We start from the raw sequence: 21,366 nt of genomic DNA, 5'->3' as shown, positions 1-21,366 counted from the left end.
TGTGACTAAAAGGTTGAGGGGGATAGGTGGTTCAAGGCTGCCAAACCCTGCAAGTCCATATAATTTGTGCACCTCAATTATTCAATGAACACATAACTGGCAGTCACCAAAAATGAAATCAGCATACATGTTGTACAGCAAAATAATTAATGTTCAATGGTTGTTGGTAATATGCAAGAAGTGGACAAGACAACAAAAAATACTTAAAGGGACAGTCAACACCAGAATTTTTGTTGTTTAAAAAGAAAGATAATCCCTTTATTACCCATTTCCCAGTTTTGCATAACCCAGACTGTTATAGAAATACACTTTTTACCTTCTTAATTACCTTGTATCTAAGCCTCTGCAAACTGCCCCCTTATTTCAGTTCTTTTGACAGACTTGCATTTTAGCCAAATCAGTTCTCACTCCAGGTTAACTTCACATGCATGAGCTCAATGTTATCTATATGAAAAACATGAACTAATTCCCTCTTGTGGTCAAAATGCCTTTAGATTAGAGTCAGTCTTCAAGGTCTAAGAAATTAGCATATGAACCTCCTAGAATTATCTTTCAACTAAGAACACAAAGAGAACAAAGCACAATTGGTGATAAAAGTAAATTGGAAAGTTGTTTACAATTACATTCCCTATTTAAATCATTAAAGTTTTTTTGGACTTGACTGTCCCTTTAACAACCCATATCTTCAATGACACTGTGTTGCTGGTTCTATATAGCATACAAGCACTTAACATTTTAATGTTTATATTTAGAGCATCAAGATGATAACTCTTAAACATAAAGCAAATATATTAACTTAAATCATACATGGACATTGTGTAAAACGCCATAGCGCCATCTATTGATTGAAAGTTCCTTGACATGTGTAACACAGCTCCATCTATTGATAGAAGGTTCATCATCAAAATGTGTACTGGGGAAATAGACTCATTTGCATATATTTTGCATAGAGTGACAATTCAAAGTGTGGTTGTGAGTTTTATCGTTTATCCCTCCACTGAATCCCCCTTTCTTATGTTAGAGTTATATTTTATCATTATGTTGTTATCTATATGTTTTCTATATATTTATGTTTTATGTGGCATGTCACCCTAGGTTAAATGCGGTGTTGTTAGATTCTAGTACAGGTTGAAATTAAACACTTTTTAGTAGCTCCTTTTGGAACTGGTTGTTTTGCCTGGTTCTTTCAGGAATTACTGGAGCAGTCTGCTATTTGGCTACACTATCCAAACTTATCAAACTGCAGTGTGGATATTGTAATACTGTCTGAACACGTACACATTAGGTGAATGCATATTTGAATGTTATATAATAAAATTGATGGAACAGCATTATTAATATGCTGTGTTGAGTACAAATTTGACATTGTGAGGTACAAAGGGCTTGTCACAGAGGCAGTACCCTAAAAAGGCCAAATTTGCACCATTTTTATATTTTGTTACCGTAGCATTGAGGTCCATTCTAATCAACAAAGGTACATATTTGCCTTTGAAAGATACAATCTGCAAGGGTACCAATATATACCCATGTTAAAGGGTACAGCGGGTGTACCTTTGAGGGTACTGCCCCAGTGACAAGTTGTTGTACTGCTAAAGGTACAATTTTTGCACATTTTTTTTGACAGTGTAACAAAGCGCACGAGAATTAATGCGCTTATTTTCCATTTAAAAATGTGCCTAAAATTGAGCAAGTTCGACTAAAATTCTCCTTCTCAGTTCTTGTATGTGCAGGCGCACAGAAGCACCAAAAATATAAGTTCTCCTACAAATGCATGCACTGACAGAAGTAATTTCTCTTTGAGCTTGTGTTGTGAGTTGTTTCTGATGTTGGCAGGAATTTCCTTTGCAAGGCACCTGGAAAGGCCAGAGGAGGGAGATTTTGTGTTTGTAATATTCATATTTTATATTGCAATTGCACTGTAGCAAACATGTTCTATATTAATATTAAGATATATATATATATATATATATATATATCTCATAGATATAAATATATATTAATATTGAACACGTTTTCTACACTGTGTTTGGAATATTATAAATTATGAATATTACAAATGCTAAATCGCCAATGCAATATTGTGAAATATGACAGCGCAAAATCATGATTGCAATATTGTGAAATAAAAAACTAGATATTTCCTACACTTTTTAGTTTATCCACTAGTGACAAAAGCCATAAAAATATGTTCTAGAAAAGGGCACAAAAATAAGCTAAAAAATAACACAAAAAAGTAAATAAACTAGCAATTAAGCTTATTTCCATTAATAAATTAGGCGCATATAGTTATTTGACAAAATAAATTTATCATCAGTCTGCCTGAACTCACCTTTGGAAAAGCACAAAAAAATAATACCATTGTATTGCTTCTCCAAAGGCGCGCTAAGGTGAACGCACAGGAGAATAGAGCGTATAATTCTCATAGTGCTTGAAAACTCTTGCCCATAGGGGTATTCTGACCCTCCTTTTATTCTATTTCTGTGATTCCAATTTTAATGTTAATCATTATGATTTACTTCAAGTTTTTTTTATTTTTAGCTAAAATTTGGCAGCAGGATTGTGATAATATTTTAGTATTTACATTGTGAGATGTTACTGAGCTAATCTCAAAACTTCTTACAGATATCATGATGTTGCTTAGCAACAACTAATTTAAAATTTGTATTAATTCTTACAGAAAAAAAAATAAAACTTGCACAAATAGATTAAAAATGCTAAGACTGAGTTGTAATCTTGCCCCTATAAGCAGACAAGAATATGATTATACAAACCCTGCCATCTCTAGCACTGAACAAATACAATGTTTGGTTAGTTTTGGAGATGCCATACCTTTGTGAAGTGAACAATCAGGAATCTTGATGGTGGGGGAAGTTTTGCCATGAAAAGATAAACAGTGTGAAGCTAAAATCCATCTTGAAACTTTTAAGGAAGGAAGCACTGATTACAGAACCACTAATTAGGAAATGAATGAACACAGAGGAGCTGGGACTCACTTATTAATCCTGCTGTTACACCCCAACCAATTTAACCTCTTCTCTGCTAAAGAAGGCCGATACAGATTATTTTGATTCTGTTCCTGTATCTCTTGATGTACTCTCCTCTCACATATAAGCAGTTAATACATTTCCCTATGCTGTTTAGCTGGTTCTTCTTAGGTTTTATATTTTAATATAGGTTTTGTTCAGTTTTAATAGAGCCTCCTTGTTTCATTTTTAAACATATACATAAGACTGTATTATATACAAACATTTTCTAATATTAACAGTAGGGTGATTAAAATGTGATAAAAAAAATCATCTACAGTAAATCAGATTAAGTAATATTAATCTACACAGTTTACAGATTTTTGTACTACAGCAACTCTTAGCATTTATAATGCAGCAGGGGATTCTGGGTAATGACAAATATATAAAATCCACAATGTCTTGCTTTATTTTGCTCCCTACATTAACTCTCTTTTGCCAGTGCCATAATGTGCAAAAGGGCTTATAAGCACAGTATATGGTAAAAGTGCAAAACCTCTTGTTTTGTTTTTTAATAGTAAAGTCCCAAAGTTAAATGTTTATGATTCAGACAGAGCATACAATTTTAATAAACTTTCCAATTTACTTCTGTCATCTAATTTGCTTTGTTCTTTTGGTATCATTACTGTTACTGTAGTTGTCATTAAAGTGATGGTAAACTTTCCACTTTGTATAATCAGAACCTGAAGGTTCGTGATAGTTTAGATGGACTTTAATTGATCACTTCTAATGAAGATGCACTATAACTTACAGTTTAATTTAGCATTGCCATTCTACCGCACGCTCCCGCCGCCCACTTCAAAAGTAATATTTTTTGTGAGCTAACAGTTTGTACTGTCCTCAAATCAGCGCTCTAGCCTCATGGCACTTTTATTGTAGCTAGAGAGCTGATTAGAGGACAGTTCAAACCATTAGCTCACCAAAAAATATTACTTTTGACGTGGGAGCATGCGGTATTAGAATGGCATGGCTAGATTAATCAATAAGTTATAGCGCATCTTCATTAGCAGTGATCAACTAAAGTCCATCTAAAATATCACTAACATTCAGGATCTGATTATAAAAAGTGGAAAGTTTACCATCACTTTAATAATTTGGGGTCGATTTAACAAGCAGCGGATGCTGAATCGACACCCCATTGTTTCTGGTCCACCAGAAATGGAAGTTAAGAAGCAGCGTTATGATTGATGGCCCCTGCTAGCGGCGAATAATGTCCGCTCAACCTATGGTAAATCTAACCCTTTGTCTTATCCTGTTAGGGAAAGTTACAACTAGAGCTTTTGCACTTTACAGGACAGATAAACTGTTACACATTCAATAAACATTTACAGTGTTTCAGCAGAATTCAAAAAAGCTTTATTGTATTTAATTACATTTATTCACAGCTACAATAAATTCTCTAAAGTTTTTCTTCCAGATGCAAATAATAATTAAAAGGTTTGCTGTAATTGCTATTACAGAATTGTATCAATGTAATTTTTTGAGCATGTCATTTTAAGAAGCTTTTAAATTAACTTCTAATTTCAGAAGTGCTTCCTTCCCTTTGTATCCTTTGTTGAAAAAGAATATGTACATATCCTACACAAGTGGGAGCTAGCTGCTGATTGGTGCCTGTGCACTTTTGTCTCTTGTGATTGGCTAGCAAGATGTGTACAGCTAGCTGCTAGTAGTGAAATGGTGCTCCTTCAGCAAAGGATAGAAAAGAATAAAGCAAATTTGAGAATAGAAGTAAATTGGAAAATTGTATGTTCTATCCAAATCATGAGAGAACATTTTGGGGGTTTCCCGTCCCTTTAAACAATAGTATCAAGTAATTATTATGTAAATGTCCATTCTTTTATTGCAAGACTGCAGAGAAAGAAAATGTAATCCTTTAGAAAAACGTATCGAGTGATTAGTCTACAAAGATCTCCAAAGACTTTAAAGGTAATTTTCTGTTGAAAAACATTACATGTTTCTAAAGAATTGTGATCAACACCATGGTGTTTTATGTCCCTTTAGTTTAATTGTCCAACTTGAGTTTTAAACAAAATAAGGACAAAAGTTGATGGACTTTTGTCTTCTTTCAACCTCATCTATTATGTTAATATGTTTACTGGCTGTAAAAGATGTTTCTCGCAGCGTTATTGGTGGTCAGTGACATGCCCCACAAGCGATAATTACAGAAATTAATTTTATCAATTAGATAGGAACACCTGGTTTAATAAATAACTGCATGAAGTTTTAAAGTGTGATTGAAATGCCCTGTAAAGCATTAGTGCATTGTGGGTAGAAAAGAGAAATGACTGAGTTAATAGCATGGTATTCCAAACCGTGACTTTGGCCTCTCTTCTTTTTCCACAAGTCTCTCTGTATGCTAGAGAGGCCTGTAAATTGCGCAACTAAAGTAACAGCAAACCGCTCGGCAATTACTTCCTTCCTGAGATGAAACACAGAGCAGCCGCTATTATTAACTTTTTTCTGCTTTCAGACCTGGTTTTGTTTATTCACTGAGGCTTGAAAAGCCTCCAGCAAATGAGACAAATCAAATGGGGGGTGGGAAAGACATGGGCTTAAAGCTTTTGGTGACCCTAGAAGCACAATTAACCAGAGGATCCATATCTTCTCATTTGGATTAAAATCCAGTCATTTTTTGTTACAGGGTATTATATTATTTTCAGAAACATAAGAAATATATTCAACATTAATATAGGCAGACTTATTTTTAACTAAAAATATAACCTATTCTAGGCTTTAGTCTTATTGACAGTATCTGTCAGAAACGTTCCCTTGAGGGGACACCAGAGGCAGAGAACAACTTCAAGTTATTTGTAGGTAGTTCATAGAATGCCTTTGAGAAGCTGGTACCCTATTGCTATTGCTTAGCAGTTCCATCAAATAATAATAATTGGTGATATTCACAGCATAAGTCCATATGACTATATGTAATAGAAAATAAAAACATATGAAGGACATTTTCTTTCACAAATGGTTTTTATTCCATTCAACAATATATAGTGAACTCACCAGATCCTTGAATAAATATATATTCGGTATAACGTAAATCTTTAAAGATTACCAAGTGAGAATCCCATAGGTGCAATAAAGTATAGTGAATCCATTCTATTAGAAGTATAGTAGTGCTATTGCTTTACGGCTAATGTTAGAATAGCCTAATTGATTCAGGCTTGTAGTCTGTGGTAGTTTGGAGAAAATCCAGTCATTTTTACATTTTAGTTCGCTCTAAATGAAAAAATATATTTAATGATACCATTAAAATTGATATAGGTAAAAATCACTTTGGCTAGAAAGTATATTTCTTAGTTAATATGTATATCAAACTGAAACATATTAAATAACTGCACATCCATAATGTTTATAATTTTTAATCTCTATATTACAATTTATAATTAAGGGCTAGATTACGAGTGGAGCGCTATTTTAACATGCGCCCCTTGCCTATGGAAGCATGCTTTTGTGAGCTCAAGGCTTCCAGGCAATGCGAACGCGAGGTTGCTTTCGCATTGCACCTGACTTGTAATATCAGGGCACATTTATTGGAGGGCAAATATCGCGCTCACAAAAGTGCAATATTGCGCTTCACTCATAAGCTAGCCCTAAATGGGTAAGTTGTTAAAAAAAAAGATAAAAGAAAGTGATAATGGTTTTGGGTAATTTAGCCTTAAATGTAACACCCTTGTTCAGTCATTTTTCTTTATCTGAAATTGTCAAAAAACTTTGATGAAGCTGCATTGTTTGCACCTATTGTCCTTATGTCCTATTACTGGTGCAGAATCGTCAGGGCTGATCGATCTCAAGGTTGCCTTACCACAATCTTTGATTGCTTGTTTTGAACTACGTCCTGGCTACTTGACTTCTCCCTTGATACCTGATTTGGCTCCTGGTGTTTCTGTTTATCTTAGACTCCAGCTAATACCTACTATCCTCTGTCACCTGATTTAGCTTCTGGTGTTCTTGTTTGCCATTTATCTCAGTTAATATTATTATTAATATTATTATCAGGTATTTGTAGAGCGCCAACAGGTTCCGTAGCGCTAACTACCCTCTGTCTACTGATTTAGCTTCTGGTGTTCCTGTTTACCTTTGACTTCAGTTACTACCTGACTACCCTCTGTCTACTGATTTAGCTTCTGGTGTTCCTGTTTGCCTTTGACTTCAGTTACTACTTGACTACCCTCTGTCTACTGATTTAGCTTCTGGTGTTCCTGTTTGCCTTTGACTTCAGTTACTACCTGACTACCCTCTATCTACTGATTTAGCTTCTGGTGTTCCTGTTTACCTTTGACTTCAGTTACTACCTGACTACCCTCTGTCTACTGATTTAGCTTCTGGTGTTCCTGTTTACCTTTGACTTCAGTTACTACCTGACTACCCTCTGTCTCTTGATTTAGCTTCTGCTGTTCCTGTTTGCCTTTAACCTCAGCTAATACCTGACTACCCTCTCTCTCCTGAAGTTTTCATCTTGTTCCTGACATTCTTATGACTTACAAATTGTTTCCTATGGTTCATCACATTTCACCATAGCCAGATTTACCCTGCTTTGTATTAGCACTGCTTCATACTCAGTTACTCTTTAGTAATTCTGCAGTAATCTAGTACTTGTATGTCACATTCTGGGTGCATTCGCTGTACTGGATTAATGTGTATTCTGTCCTTACTTTTCAGTATTAATATGTACCTCAGACTGACAGAAATATACTGTAGTGTTCGTCACGCTCTAATATAAAGGGGAGGAAATAGATACATAGTATAAATAAATTTAGGCCCTGAGCCTCTTAATTTACTTATATGTTAGCATTACCAATATATTAAAAAATGAAATATGATCCAATGTAAACATGAGTTATGATAACCAAAAATGTTGTCACATAGATCTGCATTCATGCTCTATTTATCAAATAAATAAATAACATGAACAGGCAGCAATGCGATGATGAGAGCAATATTTTTTTACTCCACTTATGATTTCTGATACCACCATTTTTATCACCAGATCAATTTATTTTGACTAATAGCCCCTTGTCCTTTTTCCTCAGCAGCTCAAATATAATAATAAAAAAGAAACTAAAAGTAGCATGTTCTTTGTACTCCTGGTTGGTGGATCAGCCACTCATAGGCTCCATTAGGCATGCTCTGCCAGATCTATTTGTAGGCTGCATAACTGAGAGTAACCTGGGCACAGTTCATTAAGCATGGTGCAAAGTCATAAAAGACAGGTATTTTTGCTTGGGCCACCATGATTGTTTTGGGCAGCTTGGGGAAAAGCAGTTTCAGCTAAATGGCCATTTGTGCAGCTCTTTGCTAACTTCCAAACTAGATGATGAATCACTTTGCACACTGTAGCCAGACAGATGGGACATGGTTTACTTTACTACTTGCCTCAAATTATTGTTTCAGGATTAGTATGAAGTCTTTTTTGTAATTGCCAAAATTCACAAAATAAAAATAACCGACCATATGCTCTTGCTGCTTGCAGTGCAGAACATCCTCTTGAATAGTTTTGGTACTCAACACAATTTCTCCTATTCACAGACAAACTAGAGACTACATTTTCTTGCTATATTTTGTTTCTAGAAGTCTCTAAAGAGGCTGCATGGTCGATAAATACATTAGGATAAAAAAATATTGCTTTATTAAAGGGACACTGTACCCACATTTTTTCTTTCATGATTCAGATTGAGCATGCAATTTTAAGCAACTTTCTAATTTACTCCTATTATCAAATGTTCTTTATTCTCTTGGTATCTTTATTTGAAATGCAAGAATTTAAGTTTAGATGCCGGCCCACTTTTGGTGAACAACTTGGGTTTGTCCTTGCTGATTGGTGGATAAATTCATCCACCAATAAAAAAATTGCTGTCCAGAGTTCTGATCCAAAAAAAAAGCTTAGATGTCTTCTTTTTCAATTAAAGATAGCAAGAGAACGAAGAAAAATTGATAATAGGAGTAAATTAGAAAGTTGCTTAAAATTGCATGCTCTATCTGAATCATGAAAGAAAAAAAATTGTGTTCAGTGTCCCTTTAAAGGGATATAAATGTGCTAGAGCATTTTATTATTGCATTATTAGTTGCAGCAAAGTAGGGGTTTAATTGCTGTAAAGCAGTTAAACTAATTAAAGTCAGCTTCAGATAAACACATTTCTGATCCTGAGCAGAACATGCCAATGACTGACTGGCTGCTGCACATATGTCACCCCTGACTGACTTAGCAGTCATGATCAGCTCTGGATCAGTAATGGATTGGTGGTCTAGAGATGACTTTAACTTGCAGGGATTAAAGTGACAGTCTACACCAAAATTTTTCTTATTTAAAAAGATAGATAATCCCTTTATTACCCATTCCCTGTTTTTGCATAACCAACACAGTTATATTAATACACTTTTTACCTCTGTGATTACCTTGTATCTAAGCCTTTGCAGACAGCCTCCTTATCTAAGTGCCTTTGACAGACATGCAGTGTAGTCAATCAGTGAAGACTCCTAAATAACTTCACGGCAGTGAGCGCAATGTTATCTATATGACACATGTGAACTAGCACAGTCTAACTGTGAAAAACTTTCAAAATGCTCTGAGCTAGGAGGAGGTTTTCAACTGTTTAGAAATCAGTTTGAGCCTAGCTAGGTTTAGCTTTTCAAAAATACCACCAAGGGAACAAAGCAAATTTGATGATAAATGTAAATTGGAAAGTTGTTTAAAATTGCATACCCTATCTGAATCATGAAAGTTTAGTTTTGACTTTACTGTCCCTTTAAGCATAAACTTCTCTGCAAGCAACAGAATAAGAATAAAATGATGTAGCACATTACAGCATTTTCTTATTGGCCTTGTATGTCCCTTTAAATAGCCATATAATTCACTTATAAGCTGCAAACTAACTTACATTCTATGTATTTTTAAAAATATTGCTGAAAGCTTCTTCTCTTCTTTATTTGCCACTGTTTAGCTTTTTCCACTCCCTATTTAAATGCGCACACTAGTAAATTGCTCCTGTGACAGCATTGGCTGTATGTCTGCAGCCAATTCAGAGTTAATTTATTGATAGTAACACACAAGGCAGTACATTTAGGGCCAGATTATGAGTGGCGTGCTTACAGTTAGGCGCAGGTGATATCGGGTTAGCTGTAAAGCAGTTAAACTAATTAAAGTCAGCTACAGATAAATACATGTCTGATCCTAAAGGGACACTGTACCCAAAAAAAATATTTTGTGATTCTGATTGAGCATGAAATTTTAAGCAACTTTCTAATTTACTCCTATTATCAAATTTTCTTCATTCTCTTGGTATCTTTATTTGAAATGCAAGAATGTAAGTTTAGATGCCGGCCCATTTTTGGTGAACAACCTGGGTTGTCCTTGCTGATTGGTGGATAAAGTCATCCACCAATAAAAAAGTGCTGTCCAGAGTACATAAAACAAAAAAAAGCTTAGATGCCTTCTTTTTCAAATAATGATAGCAAGAGAATGAAGAAAAATTGATAATAATAGGAGTAAATTAGAAAGTTGCTTAAAATTGCATGCTCTTTCTGAATTACAAAAGAAAAAAATTGGGTTCAGTGTCCCTTTAAGCAGAACATGCCAATGACTGGCTGCTACACATATATGTTAACATGGTTGGGATATTCGAAGTTCAGCTTTTTGCGCGAATCGGGTTAGCTCGTGAGCAAAAACTTTTTACTTTAAACTTGTAATACGATCGCTGCCCGACGCACGTAAAAAGCTTATTTCTATCAGAGTTAGCACGCAATAGGGAGCGATAAATAGTGCTCCACTCGTGGGGCGCGATCCGATATGCAGCGTAGTTTGCGTCGCAAGCGAGGGAACCCCCGCCGCCCGCAGTTTCAGCTCGCAACTCGAGCTATCCTATATACGGCGCAGTCAGAGGCTAAAGTGCCGTAAATCGGATAAACCAGCGATGTCCAGAAATCTGCCTAAGTATAAATTTCTGGAGTCGCCAGTGACTTACGGCACTTTAGAAACTGCCGGCGCCTACAAAACCTGACTAAAGTATGAAATCACCCGTACTGTCTAACACGCCTCTCAAACATAGCCCGACACGTCTAACGCTCTATCCGCTACCCCCCCCTCACTCTCCTAATAATAAAAAAAAAACAATCAGCCAATCGGATTGAACTTGAATCTGATTGGCTGATTCAATCAGCCAGATTTTTCTACCTTAATTCCGATTGGCTGATAGAATCCTATCAGCCAATCGGAATTCGACGGACGCCATCTCGGATGATGTCATTTAAAGGAACCTCATTTGTCGGGAAGTCGTCGTGCCGGATGGATGCTCCGCAGCGGAGGAGCGAAGAAAAAAGATTGAAGATGCCGCTTTGCTTGAAGACATCACCGGATGGAAGAAGACTCTCTGCCGGTTGCTTGAAGACATCGCCGGATGGAAGAAGACTTCACTGCAGCTTGCTTGAAGACATCGCCCGGATCGGATGAAGAGTTCTGCCCGGCGGGGTGAATACAAGGTAGGGAGATCTTCAGGAGGGTAGTGTTAGGTTTATTTAAGGGGGGTTTGGGTTAGATTAGGGGTATGTGAGTGGTGGGTTGTAATGTTGGGGGGTGGTATTGTGGGGGGGGTTTTCAGGCAAAAGAGCAGTTTTCTTTGGGGCATGCCCCGCAAAGGGAATTTTTTTTATTTTGGGGGGCTTTATTATTTTATTAGGGGGCTTAGAATAGGTGTAATTAGCTTAAAAATCTTGTAATCTTTTTTTTATTTTTTGTAATTTAGTGTTTGTTTTTGTAATTTAGTTTAGTTTATTTAATTATATTTTAGTTTATATATTTGTAGTTTATTTAATTTATTGATAGTGTAGGTGTATTTGTAACTTAGGTTAGGATTTATTTTACAGGTAAATTGGTAATTATTTTAACTAGGTAGCTATTAAATAGTTATTAACTATTTAATAGCTATTGTACCTAGTTAAAATAAATACCAAATTACCTGTAAAATAAATATAAACCCTAAAATAGCTACAATGTAATTATTAATTATATTGTAGCTATCTTAGGGTTTATTTTATAGGTAAGTATTTAGATTTAAATAGGAATATTTTAATTAATAATATTAATATTAGATTTATTTTACTAAGAGTTTAGTTAGGGATGTTAGAGTTAGATAGGGTTATTATACTTAATATATATATAATATAATAACTATATTAACCCTAATATAATTAGGGTTAATATAGTTAATATATATATAATATAATAACTATATTAACCCTAATATAATTAGGGTTAATATAGTTAATATAGCTGGAGACGGTGTAGGGGGATTAGATTAGGGGTGAATGTGTTTAATATAGGTGGCGGCGGTGTAGGGGGATTAGATTAGGGGTTAATACATTTATTATAGGTGGCGGCGGTGTAGGGGGATTTAGATTAGATGCAAAAGAGCAGTTTACTTTGTGACAAAGCCCCACCAAAAGCCCTTTTAAGGGCTGGTAAAAGAGCTGAATTCTTTGGGGCATGCCCCGCAAAAAGCCCTTTTAAGGGCTGGCAATAGAGCAGTTTACTTTGGGGTAATGTCACGCAAAAATCCCTTTTCAGGGCTATTTGTAGGGTTAGACTTAGGTTTAGTGGTAGGGATAGTTTAGTATTTTAGGGGTTAAATAATTTAATATAGGTGGCGGCAGGGTAGGGGGATTAGATTAGGGGTTAATTAATTTAATATAGCTGGCGGAGGTGTAGGGGGATTAAATTAGGGGTTAATTAATTTAATATAGCTGGCGGAAGTGTAGGGGGATTAAATTAGGGGTTAATCATTTTAAAATAGATGGCGGCGGTGTAAGGGGCTCACTTTAGGGGGTAGTTTAATGTAGTTGGCGGTGGGGTAGGAGCTCACATTAGGGGGTTATACTTTTATTGTAGGTGGCGGCGGGGTCCGGGAGCGGCGGTTTAGGGGTTAAATATTTTATTAGGGATTGCGCGGGGGATTGCGGTTGACAGGTAGATAAACATTGCGCATGTGTTAGGTGTTAGGTTTTATTTAGCAGATCGCGGTTGACAGGTAGATAGACATTGCGCATGCATTAGGTGTTAGATTTTATTTGCGGTTGACAGGTAGATAGACATTGCGCATGCGTTAGGTGTTAGGTTTTATTTGGCAGCTAGTTTAGGAAGTTACGGGGCTCCAATAGACAGCGTAAGGCTTACTACGGCTGCTTTTTGTGGCGAGGTGAAAATGGAGTAAGATTTCTCCATTTTCGCCACATAAGTCCTTACGCTGCATATTGGATACCAAACTGCGCTGGTTTGGTATACCTGCCTATGGCCCAAAAAATTACGGGCGACGGCAGAAATATACGGGCGTAACTTCTAGGTTACGCCGTATATAGGATACCAAACCAGCGCAAAATTCAGCGTCGCCGGTATTTGCGGGTATCGGATCTGGCCCATGATCTATCCCTTAGTAGGCATTAGAAAATAACCCAGCCACATTTAAGGCTTTTAAAGCAAGAAGCTTTGTGTTTTTTTGTTTTAACTTATAGTTTAATGGGACATTAAATCCATTTTTTAGAGCACACAATTTAAAAAAATGTCCAATGTACTTTTATTATTACATTTACGTGATTCTAGTAATATTATTTGTTAAAAAACAGGTAGGTAGACTTAGGAGAATCTCTTATGTATTTTATGGCAGCAGTTTTTCAGAAATTCATTTTAACAACTTTAAACATTTCCAAGAGCACCAGATGGCAGCTGTGTTTTCTGCAATGTAGTGTTCCAGATACATGCACTCTTCCAGTACCTACCTAGGTATGCTCTTCAACAGAGAATACCATGGGGTATATTTATCATAGTGTGAGCGGACATGATACAATGTAGCGTATCATGTCCGCTGCACATCAATAAATTCCGACAGCATACACTGTCGGCATTTATCATTGCACCAGCAGTTCTTGTAAACTCCTGGTGCAATGCCGCCCCCTGCAGATTCGTGGCCAATTGGCCGCTAGCAGGGGGTGTCAATCAACCAAATCGTATTTGATCCGGTTGATTTCTGTTTGCGGCCTCAGAGCAAGCGGATAAGTTATGGAGCAACGGTCTTTAGACGGCTACTTAATAACTTCTGTTCCTGAAGGCTCACACGGAAACAGGGGCATCAAGCTCCATACGGTGCTTGATAAATCGGCCCCCATGAGAATAAAGCAAATTGGGTAATAAGTAAATTGGAAACTTTTTCAAAATAGTATTTTCTGTCTGAATCACAAAAGAACAACTTTGGGTTTCATGTCAGTTGTTTAGAGACTTTTATATCCTTTTAGATCAAAGATAATTTATAAATGTTCTTCAGGAAATAACAATATATAATATAGGGTTTATTTATCACATCTGAGAAAGCAAATAATATTTATAAAGCAGCAGTTGAGTTAGTGGATGAAAATCACCACAGACTAATTGACCTGGGTGTTTGTCAATCCCTGCGCTCCCATAATTGAGGGCACGAGAGCAAGGTTGTAGTATGGCATGAGCGTTTCCTTGTGCTATGCTAAATATGGAGAACAAATGCACCCCACAATTTGTGATGACATATTGACAGGTTCACAACATGAGAACCTCGTCTGTCCACAAATTGCTAAATCTAACCCTATGTGTATTTGATACATTTAAAGGGACATTAAACCCCAAAAAATCTGTCATTATTTAGATAGAGAATACAATTTTATAAAAGTTTCCAATTTACTTCTGTTATCAAATTTGCTTCATTCTCATGTTATTCCTTTGTTAAAGGGATACCTAGGTAGGTAGCGTGCACTTGCCTGAAGCACTACAGGAAATAGCACTGCCATCTAGTGCTACTGCTAATGTATTACATTTTTGCAAAACTGCTGCCATATAGTGCTGTAGACACGTGCACACTCATGAGCTCACACCCCAGCTTTTCAACAAAGCATAACAAGAAAACAAAGAAAATTTGATAACAGTAGTAAATTGGAAAGTTGTTTAAAATTGTATGTTCTATCTGAATCATGAAAGAAAAAAATTGGGTTTTATGTCCCTTTAATCCATGCTTAGAACAATATACATTTATAACATATTTACATGTATCTTCTTACAGTATATCTGCCGGGACCTCACTGTGGCCCCCGATTCAAAACAATTCACCGGTTTTGATGTGGTTTTCCACTCCAACGGAGCTGTCCCTGCGAGTGGCGTAATGTCTCTCATACAAATCATGAGAGCTCTCTGCTAGGAAAAAGTTTGCAATGTAGGGTGAAGTACGGGGGGGGGGGTGGAATTGCTTGTTTTAAACATGAATATTACACTTAATACAAATCAAATTACGCTACTTTCTGTACACTGTACCTTACATTTGCTGTCATTTTGTATGCATACATTTTCCTTTCAGAATAATTAGTGTTTTGTGCATTTTGTTGAAAACTCGCCACTTTTTAATTTGCGAGAGAAAAAAGTGAGAACTGCAGTAAGGAAATGTTTATAGAAGTATGCTGGGATTTAAGAGAAAATTAAGTACAAATTTCTTGCCTTTTTTTGCACATCCAGTGTACTTAAATTACGATTTATGCTGTGTATAATTAATATGATTTTATTCCTGTGTAATTTACCTACAAATTTTACGTTTTTGATAAAAAACTATTTTTGGGGAACAATTTTGTTACAAATTTGGTGCACCTTAACAATTCAATTTTTCCCTGCGTATTTTTGTTTGAATGGTTCTATTATTCGTTTTGTAAGATTTTAAAATTTTAAATGTTATTGTGCAGTTTAGTAATATATGCATCTCCTCCCTATATGGAAATGCTGTATACACCCCTTAGCGATTTTTTTTCTGGGTAAAAAGAGGCTTTATATAATTCCACCAGGGAAATAGAAGGGCTGGCAAGTATTGTTATAGAATCTCACCAGCCCAGGAATCTTTTTACAATTGGGCCTGTGTATTCTTTCTTTACAGGATGTAGCAGAAGCTGAACTAAACAAGAGTTTAATTCTGTGAGGTATTTATTGGTCATGGTTTTGTCACACAATTTCTCTACACGTATTTTGACATATGGGGGCCGATTTACCAATGTCTGGCGGACATGATACACTTTAGCATTTAACATTGCACAAGCAGTTCTGGTGAACTGCTTGTGCAATGCCCCCCCCCCCCCCCCTGCAAATTTGCGGGCAATCGGCCACTGGCAGGGGGTGTCAATTAACCTGATCGTATAGGATTGGGCGGATTGATGTCTCAGTGGCAGCGGACCAGTTAAAGGGCCATGAAACCCACATTTTTTCTTTCATGATTTAGAACGAGAATGACATTTTAAACATATTTCTAATTTACTTATATTATCTAATTTGTTTTATTCTCTTGATATTCTTTGCTGAAAAGCATATCTAGATATGCTCAGTAGCTGCTGATTGGTTGCTGCACATAGAAGCCTCATGTGATTGGCTCACCATGTGCATTGCTTTTTCTTCAACTAAGGATATCTAAAAAATGAAGCAAAATAAATAATAGAAGTAAATTGTAATGTTGTTTAAATTTGTATTCTCTATCTTAATCATGAAAGAAAGATTTTGGGTTTAGTGGCCCTTTAAGGAGCAGTGGTCTTAAGACTCCTGCTTCTTAACTCCTGTTTCCGGCGAGCCTGAAGGCTCGCGCTGAAACAGGGGGATCAGGGGCCATTCGGCCCTTGATAATTCGGCCCCTGAATACTTATTTCACTGCATGGCTCATTAAAATAATATCTACTGTTTGGTATCTTTTAAGAAGTGTCTATAGTACAGGATCATATTTTATTGCATCACATAGACATGCAGGTCTCCTGCAGCAATGTAAACAAAGCTGAAAGTTTATTTAGTTTCCACAACAAAGTACATGAAAATGGGCAAATAAAACTCGAAACTAGTCAGACATTTCTTGTGTCACTTACCCCTGCCTTGTACTTGACATTTTGTACCTTTTTTCTCAAGCGCACTATACAGCGGATGTAGCTGTTTACTTTTTAAATATGTTAAATAAAGCATTATAGTTTTATAGAACCCGAGCAGTGCCTGTTTTTTCTCCTTGTTTATGCACTTGTATAGTGGCTGGGTTTCGCCACTGCTACGGCACTCCGTTGGCTCTCCATGGGAAGACTACATTGAAACTGGCATCACTTCCGGTTACCTCGCCAGGTCCGTAGACGCTGCTAGGAACGCCGCTTCTCCATTTCTCACATCTCTGAAAGTTTATTTAGTTTCCACAACAAAGTACATGAAAATGGGCAAATAAAACATATTTATTATAATGCTTGGGTTTTGAAGAAAAATATTTGCACAATAATACAATAAATTGCTGATTAAGCTCACACAAAAAAAACAATGTCATTGACTTCTCAAGCCATAACAAATACTGAAGGATAGATGTAATAGCGTTTATACAGCAAAAGTTGTGTCAAAAGAATAACTTCAGCAATGGCGCCAGTTGAAAAATCTTCAACTCGTATATAGTTCCAACCTTCTTCCTTTTTTATTTCAAAACCACAATTGATAAATTATAATTGACTTTAAATGGATAAATATTTCAAAATTGAAATGTGCATAGGTGCATTTTAATTTTAAATAGAAGCATTTTTGCAATATACCTCAAGTAACAAAAATGCTTCTAGTAAAGGTTACTACTGCTTTCCAGGGCATACGCACAAATCCTGATGGGGCCCATGAGCCAGTATTCAAACACCATGAACTAGATTACAAGTGGAGCACAAAAATGTTAGCACTCAATAGCTCAAATGAAATCAATAGCACTGTAATTATTGCGTTCATATTAAAAGTTGAAAGTTATGCACGCTAGCATCTGGAGCCAAGCCCTTCTCCACTTAGACTTCTAAGCAGTGTACTACAAAACCCTGTTGTGGCTAACCCAAAGGTGCGCTAAGCCAAGTGCACTAAAGCCACAGATGCGTTAAGAAATATTTTAAATAGCATTGTTCTTCACTCAGAAGAAAATTTTATTTTTAATTTTAAATTTATATATATATATAAAAAAATATTTATCTATCTATAGAGAGACATACAGACATACATATAGATATTTTAAATATCTAACTATTTTATTTTAATATGTTTGACATGTGATACTTCAGGTCTCAAGTAGCGCACTTTTTTAGCACTCACAACTTGTAATCCTTTGAAAGTGTAGGGGGCTACAAAGAGATGTCGGTTACACTAAACATTCTCTGGTTATTCTGTTTTAACATGGATTTGTAATACCAGATTGTGCGCTAAACTTTCTGAGAGGGTGTGGTGTTTGAATGCTGAAGCATGAGGCACTCATTGCATATGTACGTATGCCTCTAGAAAACAGACATAACTTTTACTAAAAGCATTTTTGATAATGGAAGTATATTACAAACATGCTTATATTTAAAAATGAAATGCACCTAGGCACATCTCAATTTTGGCCTTTCTATCCCTTTAACATGACTTCACCAACTGTAACTTCCAAAAAAATCCCTATATAACATTAATGTGCAATGTACAGGAAATAGCGCATGTATTACAAGTTGAAAGTAAATGCGTTCCCTTGAGCTCAATCAAATATAATGCGCATCGCGTTAGTGACTTCAGAGCTCTGGTTAACTGTTATGCCAAAGCACATAAAAATACATTTAAAAGTACACTCATAATAACACTGATAAGTATTATTAAAAATTAAATTAATTTAATGTTATAAGGGCTCAAAGATAGTAGGTCTCAGGTGTTGGAAGAAAAAAAGGCCTGCAAAGGGCTTTAACATAGAGATACATACATATACATCTCTAAATATGTATATGTGTATATATATATATATATATATATATATATATATATATATGTTTATACATGTGTACATATGTATTTAAGTATTACTATTTATGTACTGTACATATTTAACATTCCAATTTTCTTCATTTCCAGGATAATGTACTTTTTATGTTAAAGACATATTTCTAAATATCGCTATATATATATCTATACCTGTACATTCTACTCCTATAGATATATACAGTATGTATAGATATGTATTTTTTAGCGCTGCGGAACCTGTTGGCGCTCTACAAATACCTGATAATAATAATTTTATATGAACATTATCAGATATATATAGAAATACAGGTATACCTCACTTTACAGCGCTTCACTTTACAGCGATTCGCTAATACAGCGCTTTGTGGAGCTGAAGTTCAACCTCCAAGGATTTTGAAACAGTGCTGTAATCTTCGTGAGATTGTGAGAAAAGTTACTGGCACCATTTTGTTATGCTTAGTTCACTCTGTTTATAGCATTACAGTGCAATCTGTGTCTCAGTGTTGTAGTCTGGCAAATTTTACTACAGTAATTGTCACTATTTTACAGGTACAGTATTTATTAAATACTAATTGAATACTTGCTGTGCTAGTGTTAAACTAAACATAGCACTATTGCACCCATAATATAAGTTAGTTCAAACATGTTTTCAAGATTTTAAACATTGAAAAGAAAGCTAAAACTGCCTTGTTTCACTTTAAGGCGGTTTTCACTTTACAGCGGGGCTCCGGTCCCTAACCCGCTGTATGAGTGGGGTATACCTGTACATATTTAATAATAAAACGTACAATATTTTCTATGTGAAGAACATTGGAATTTGAAATATTCATAATTCATATCAAGTTGAGAGCACTCAAATAAACGCGGTCCGGTTAGCACAGAAGTATGGGTGTTTTTTTTGTTTTTTTGCCGTTTTCGCACTCCATTGAAGTCTATGGTAGAATACGTTAACGGGGATGCAATATTTTGTTATGCACATCAGGTTTTTGATCGCATGCAAACATTTTACTTTCAACTTTTAATATATTATGAGCGCAACCCAACACATGCAAAAAGCCTCCGTCTAGCGTTGTTTAGGCTTGATCAGGAGCGCTAAATTGCGATCCCCTCATAATCTAGCCCTTAATTGGGAGAGCAGTGAAAGGCATTGCAAGTATATCTTATTTATTTTCTAACTCGCTCTACATGAAAATTTGCTTTGTAAAGGGACATTTTGTCCATTTATATGGACATTCCGTTGAAAACTACTTTAGGCTATATAGTCCCATAATAGTTTGCTAAGCAATAGGTGCTTACCTAAGATCATTCTAAGCTTTTTGATTGGTGAGTACACACCATACACATCATACACACACTCAAGCCCTAGAATAGTTTGTACTGGCATGTCCCTTTAAATTGGGCAGTAGTGTCATCAATGTAATACCATAACCATGTGAAAAATTAAAGGAAGTGACAATGTTCTAACACATAACTGCTTGAGAAACCATGTTACCAAGATCAATTCTCATCAGCAGTGAATGTTTAATACTTAAAATAATAAAAAATATACACACCCATAGCACTTTTGCCATTATTGCTATTCTTTTGAACAACTTTTTCTTTTTTAAATAAACTTTGGAATGCAGAAAACTATACAGGAATTTAAAAAAACACAGTTTTACCACATACAATTAATATATTTTGACCAGCACTCCTAAGAGTGAACATAAGCTTTCAAATGTAAAAAAAAAACAAAAAAAACATTTATACTCATTTTCTTCCTTTCTATATTGCTAAGTGTGGTAGGAATACCAGGCTATATAGGCCCTTGGTTTTGTTGTCATGACCTATTTTCACATATATTAAGCTCACAAAGCTTCTCTTATATTAGTTTTACTATTTCACATTACTGTATAAGGCACATAAAAAGAGATTTTAACACCCCGTGGTCCCGTAATGCAGAAAAGTCAGTTACATTTATAAGCTCCATGAGAAAATCTTGTTGTCTGTCATTTCATTGACAAAGAAAATAGGTTGAACAGACTCAATATGCTTTAAATCTCTTTGATTTCTGTCACTCTGACAATTTATATTAAGTGAAACACATCTGAAAGTCCACAGATTCCTCTAAGGGTTGAATCGTTATAACACTACATACCATAATGTTATGTATACACAGACAAATACAAATACTATTAATTAGAGCTGTTGCAGAGCCTGTGTATGCCAGTATGCCCTCTACTCACAGAGGAAATATAGAGAATATCCAGATGCCCATAAAAGACAAGAGCTGGTGTTTGTAAAACCAGTCTATTTCCTTACAATACTGCATGTCTTTTTACCAAGCCGTTTGTATTTCTTTCATGGCTTTAACTGCAGAGGGTTGTGTATCTTCCAATAAAGCATACCATTGTGTAAAATTGACTATGAGTTTTTAGAAAACATATGCAAACAATAGGTGTTAAAAAAGACAATCTTTCATGATTTGGATAGAACATGCGATTTTAAGCAACTTTCCAATTTACTCCTATAATCAAATTTTCTTTGTTCTCTTGGTATCTTTATTTGAAA

The sequence above is a fragment of the Bombina bombina genome, chromosome 3 (genome assembly GCF_027579735.1).
Source record: "Bombina bombina isolate aBomBom1 chromosome 3, aBomBom1.pri, whole genome shotgun sequence".
Classification (NCBI taxonomy): Eukaryota; Metazoa; Chordata; class Amphibia; order Anura; family Bombinatoridae; genus Bombina; species Bombina bombina.
The sequence above is the reverse complement of the archived record's forward strand: the minus strand, read 5'-3'. Positions refer to the sequence as shown.